At 48.4% G+C, this 6,000-nt stretch overlaps 1 protein-coding gene across 3 annotated transcripts in view; it reads left to right on the top strand.

Annotated features, from left to right (window-relative positions):
• Window positions 1-390: 390 nt before the first annotated feature.
• The window catches only part of SCRN1 (secernin 1), a 58,565-nt gene continuing 52,955 nt past the window's right edge, over window positions 391-6,000 (top strand). For 2 of the 3 annotated variants that reach the window (XM_039862633.1, XM_039862632.1), the window contains exon 1: window positions 391-592. The gene's annotated coding sequence lies outside the window, so the exon portion shown is untranslated. Of the gene's footprint in view, window positions 593-1,075; window positions 1,098-6,000 lie in introns of those variants that run through there. The other variant, XM_039862631.1, reaches the window with a different exon arrangement.

Genomic DNA, 6,000 nt, shown 5'->3' with positions numbered 1-6,000 from the left:
AGGGAATTGGCTTGGACATGTGAGTCAACAGAGTGCAGGACACGGTCCTCCACGGGGAGCTCTCGCTTAGGCACCAAAGCCCGCACGTAGCAACCAAACAACAGAGTCCGGGAGAAGCGCCCAGAGGAACCGGGTCCCGACTCCCTAAGCAGGGTTTTCCCTTTAGAGAGAGCTGCAACCCCGGCGGCGACCAAGAAATAAAAATTGAGCAAAGAGCCACTTTCTGTCGCTAGGTCTGCCCTCTCCGCCGCTCCTCCGGCTGTTAGGCGCCCTCCCCCACCAGGCCGAGCGCGGCGCTGCAGCCTCGGTGGCCCAGACGTGGCTCCGGCTGCGCGGCCCCGCGGCCCCGGGTGGAAGCAGGAGGGGGTGGACCTTGCGGTCACGTGAGCAGGGCCAGCTGTTAGCCGGGGGGCGGCGGGCAGAGCGCCAAGAGTCTGAGGAGGGGGAAGCGCCCGACGGCCGCCTCCGCCACTGCAGCTGCAGCTGCAGCTCCGGACGTCGCCGCAGTGATCGCGGCCGCGGCAGCATCCGCACCCTCGGCGGCCGCAGCCTCAGCACCGCAGAGCCGAGCCCGGAGCCCGCCGCCCCGCAGGTGAGCCTCGGCGGCACGACCGGGAGCGCAGGGCGTCTGCAGCCGCTTCTCCCCGCGGGTTTTACCCCCAGTCGCCATCGCCGTCCCCGGCGCCCCGTCACCTCCCGGCGTCCCTCCGAACCCACGCGTAGCGCTACCCCGAGACCAGTCCCGGCGGGTGCTGGCCGGGGCGGCCTCGGGGCTCTGGGGGAGAAGGGGAGTTGTGGGTGACTCGGCTTGTGGGCTGCGGGGGCGCAGGAGAGGGACGCCCCACCCCAGGGCGCGGGCACTGCAGCTGGTCCGAACCTGTCCCCGCTCTCCGCACCTCAACCTCATCCTCCCCCACCCCACCATCCTTTAACTCTCATAACACCCCCCAGGATGCTCTTCCCGTTTCCTGTTCCCGATATCTCAGCGGCCGCCCGCTGCGGTGTGTGCCTGTGCGACCCCCACCCTCGCCACTCTCGGGTCTCTCCCGGGGTTCGGGGCTCGCTGGGGCGCAGCGGGCCTGGCATCTTCTGGGCAGGTAACGCACCTGCCGCGCGGGTGGGCTGGAGCGAACATGGCTGCCTGGCGGGGCCGCTCCGGTGGCCCGACTCTGTCCCCTCGTCCGGGGGGACGGCCCTTTCCTTAAGGGCGAACGCGCGGGCTGTTGCTCTTGTCCCTGCGGGCCTCAGGACTTGACACAACTTCCCATCAAGCCACACCCGGAGCGGTTCTTGAGGTTGGGGGTGTCGGGGCAGGTTAATGCGATGGGGCAGGTTAATGCGATGGCGCCGGAGCCCCTATTGGTAAAAGGCTCTCGTGCGTTTCTGAGACGATTATCCACTTAAGTTTGCCTTTGCGTCTTGGGTTCTCTCGTCTGTCGCGACGCCCATTATTTGGCAGCATCCTTCGTGAGGTCTGAGATGAGTGTGGTCTGCAAAACAGGAGGGACGCTTGAACTTCAGGGAATGGTCGAGAACTCGGATTCAGGGGTTAAAAATGTCCACTAAACGCAAGTGGAATCTGTCATTTGCCGTGACTCAAAAATGAGTCAGGGTTCTGTTAATATGGGATTTCTGGATTTGCTGCTTAATTCTGGCTTGCAGGTGTCTTGGTTTAGGTTGTGGCAAGCTTTCCGTGTGTGTGTGCACCTACTGTGTTCCAAGCCTGACCAGATCGTGCGTACATCAGTTGCAGAGAAAACCTATGTTAATTCAAAATGGCAGCATGAAAAAAAATCAGGCCGGGCGGAAGCAGAGCAGACCACAGCTAACAGTGGCTGCCCCCTGACTCAGGCGGCGGTGAAGGAATCTGTGGGAGGGAGGGCTCTCATGGGTGTTGTTGCTGCAGCCAGCCCTAAGGGACAGGGAATAATTCTTGCAGCAGGCTAGATTTTAGGGTGCTGTAGGGCCCTTGGGGAGGTTAAGTGGGAAGTTTGGGGAGCTGTAATTATTTTCGCTAACTTATCGAAAGCTGGTGCAAAAATCTAATTAAAACTCTCTGTGATTCTGATCTGATTTTCTCCCTGCTCCACTATAGCGGATTTATGTGGCTGCTGATGTCTGTCTGATACATAACTTCAGTGTTGTTTTGTACCTACAAGTGGCTCTTAAAAGAGATGGGTGTCAAGTGTAAACATCATCCAAAAACAGAACACATAACAAATACCAGATTCTTAGAGCAAGTTCTACTGCGAGAACTGATTTAACACCATGAGCGAGCATCCAGGCACCAGACAATGGCAAATTCTTGAGAGGTGACTCATTTTAGGATTTCTTTCTTCTTCTTCTTTTTTTTTTTTTTTAACAGCCTTTCTTCCCCTTTTCACTGCTGTGCTGCCAGCCATCTTCTCATTTAGGAAGGGGAAGATGCATGAGGAGGCAAGTGTTTTGGAGATAATGGAATAGAGGAAGATTAGCACAAAGGTCACGAATGCTAATGCTGGAAGCTGCCCGGGGGAGCAGTCTGTTGTCAGCCCCCTTTACACAGCCTAGGAGGCCAAAACCAGCAGGGCGCATGGACCACATTCAAGGTCATATAGCTGGTTGGCAACTGGCAAGTGAGGACTGAAATCCAGGTCTTGTAACTCTCCAGTTCAGAGGTCCACATGCCATATTTTAAAGCCTGGGAGAAAGGACAAGCCTGTCATGAGTAGGGTGGCACAGAGCAACGAGAAACCAATCTGTAACATGAATTTAAAAATATACAGGTATTTAAAGTAAGCGACCTTACTTTAGTTTAATTCGGGTCCAGTTAACTTTTTAAGCTGTGTGTACCTCCTGTTCACATTTTCCAGTGACAGAACTGCTTCAATTTTTAAGCACCAAAAACATTTTAATCATAGTCTTTGAGGTGAGAAGCGCATTCTCTGATCAAAAATTAGTCGCTGATACTTGTGGAGAACCAATAGGCCATTTTTTTTTTAAAGAAACCAAAGTGGGACATATAATAGCTTTTGAATCTATTTAACTTTAAGTAAATAATAAGCCATTGAAAAATAACTCTGAAGCAGCACTGAAGACAAACCTTTTCTATAAATTGAATTTGAGTTCTCCAAGTCATATACTAGTGACTCCAGATCTACTAAAGCGAAACTAGAAATTGTACCTGGGTTAGTATTTGTGCAGAAGTGGTGAGGATATGGAAAATATTTCTTCTGGGCATTCTGTAACTTCAATCTGGTGATCTGCAGGAGAAGGTAGGTGGGTTGCAGGCCGCAGGGGGAATAATTAGCTATGGTGAAGCATATAGGAGCCAGTTATGGCTAGATACGTTGAAGTGAAGGCAGATGCTGATGCTACATGTGCCATTAAAAAAATAATTTGCACTAGAGCACGAATGTGAAGATTAATTCATTTAAATTCCCCTGCTATGCCAAAGAGATTTAAAATCACAAGTTTTAAAAATACATACAAATGTGCAATTTGTGTTTTTTTAGAGACCAATAAAAATATAGATAAGCCAAAGTTATTTGTTTAAAAATCACCCATGATCCCTTTATCCAGAAATAATGAGTCATGAAAGTTTGGGACTATCTTCACTGGAGTGAGAGCCTAGGTCAGCGCTGTCCAATTCAGTAGCCACTAGCACTAGCCACATGTGGCTATAGAGCACCTGAAATGTGGCTAGTCCCAATTTATATTAAAAAAGAATTTAAAATATCTCATTAATAATTTTTATATTGATTATATGTTGAAGTAATAGTTTGGCTATATTGGGTTTAAATTTAATATATTATGGAAGATAGTTTCCCTAGTTTCTCTTTACTTTTTTGGATGTAGCTACTAGAGAACATAAAATTACACATGTGATTCGCGTCTGTCTTCGCTTATGTTTCTGTTGGACTGTAGTGGTCTAGGTCTAGGTTGGTTGAGGTCTGTGATTCTGTTCATGGAACTGCATATGTTAGGAGAGAGACACTTGAAAAGAAACCGGAGGGGACATGGGATGGATGGAGAAGGACTATAAGGCATGAGAGAGCTCAGGGACACTTCGTAGGTGGAGAGCGTGGGTTTGTCGTGGGCAGGGACTGCTGGGTTCTAAGCCTGTGTGAAGCAGAGAAAGCAGAGTGTGGTACTCCAGGGGTTGGCAGGGGTTGCGGTGGCGGGATCGTAGCGAGTGGCGGAAGGGCCGCACGGACACGCTGCCCGCCACACCGGAAAGCACCTTCCACATTCCGATGTGTCTGGTGTCACAGACATACCTAACGCATCAAAATAAGGTGAATGCATCTCATACAAAGAGAGGTTCCCAGGCTGCAAGTCAGGGGACCTTAGTCCCAACACCGGTTCTGCCTCTACTTAGGGGTGTGATCTTGAGCGAGTCACTCATAAAGGCACTTATCAACCTCTTTTTAAGATGGGGTGAATAAGAGCTGTCCACCGCCATGGGATGGGATATGGCATGTTAAAAAACACAAAGGGTTGTCAGAACTGATGTTATCGCAACGCTACACACGGAGGTGACTTCCGCTTCCGCACTCGTGCATGTGGGGACAACAGCAACAGACCGATGGGCCTTTCTCTGGTTCTTACAATATAAATGCTCTAAACATTAAAATTTTTGAATAATAATAATATATTTTTTTGGATTAGGAATGATGTGGGGGTCTAGACAGATTTCTTCCCTCCTTTTTCCATCCCAAATAGTTAATTATCCCAGTGCTGTTTATGGTTTAATACATCTTTTCACCTTGGTTTCAAATTTAGCCTTTCCCATATTCTAATTTCCTACATTATATGCGTATATTTTAGAAGTCTTTACTCTGTCTATTCTGATATCAGTATCAAACTGATTTAATTATTGAAACTTTATAATATCCTTTATAATGCCTAGCAGGGCTTAAAACTTCCCTCATTAGTTTTCATTTCTGAAACTTCTTGATGAATCCCACATATCCTTTCTTTCCAGATGAACTTCAGGATCATTTTTGTCAGATTATGTCCCAAATCGATTGCTGCCTGGCAACTCCATGGGTTAATGTAGCAAAAATGGACATGTCCGTATAGCATTGGATCTTCCCAGCAAAGAACAGGAATATTTCCCTGCCTGTCATATCTTCTGTGTCCCCAGTGAAGCCCGACAGTTCTCTTCATTGAGGATTTGGACTTATTGGAAAGTGGACAGAAAACTAGAGAACTCCAGTGATGGGCTTAGAAAAAGCCCGAGACCAGCCCTGCCCGTGGTTGGGAGGATGGAGTGAGGGCAGCCTGGTGGGTAGGGGCATTTTGGAGTCTGGATGCCTACTCCACCACTTTCTTGTTATATGACCCTGGGCAAGACTTAACCACTCTTTACCTCAATTTTATCATCTTTAAAATGGGGATAATAATACTTGTGTGACGTAGTTATCATGAGGATTAAATTATTTTACATGTTATTTATATATACTACATATACGTATTGCTTAGTATGTTATTAAGCACAGTGAATGCTTAATATTCTAACATAAAATATTAGATTTTATGATTTCGATTATTTTTAGATATCCCTGTCAAATGAATTTATAAAGCCAGTGTAATTCCGATCACAGGCCTAGAGGGACTCTGAATACATTTTGCCAAATTTTTAAAAAGTTTGGCTTGGGAAACAAATGTATGGAAGAACTAGGAAGTATAGAAAAGAGTTATTGGGGCGGTTAGGATCTGTACTCACTGTCCCCGAGGTAGATCGGCCACAGCCCTCTAGCAGTCTGTACCTGCCCTGTACCAGGTAGCAGGCACATCCTGCTCCATCATTCTGTGCATCTCTTCTTACCTTCACTCTCATACCTACCTCAGTCTGGGCTTTATGTGGAACATTCTTCTCTGCAGCTCTTAGAGATGTCAGGAGAAGGGATGGCTAAGACCACAGTGGGCTACCTGAGATCCAAGAAAGCAAGAAGTGATGTAGGCATCGATCACATCCTGTCCTCCCTCCCTCAGAAGCTCTTAGCAGTATCGACC

The sequence above is a fragment of the Pteropus medius genome, unplaced genomic scaffold (assembly GCF_902729225.1).
Source record: "Pteropus medius unplaced genomic scaffold, Ma_sr-lr_union100, whole genome shotgun sequence".
NCBI lineage: Eukaryota > Metazoa > Chordata > Mammalia > Chiroptera > Pteropodidae > Pteropus > Pteropus medius.
Note: the sequence above shows the minus strand (reverse complement) of the source record. Positions and strands in the feature narration are given on the sequence as shown.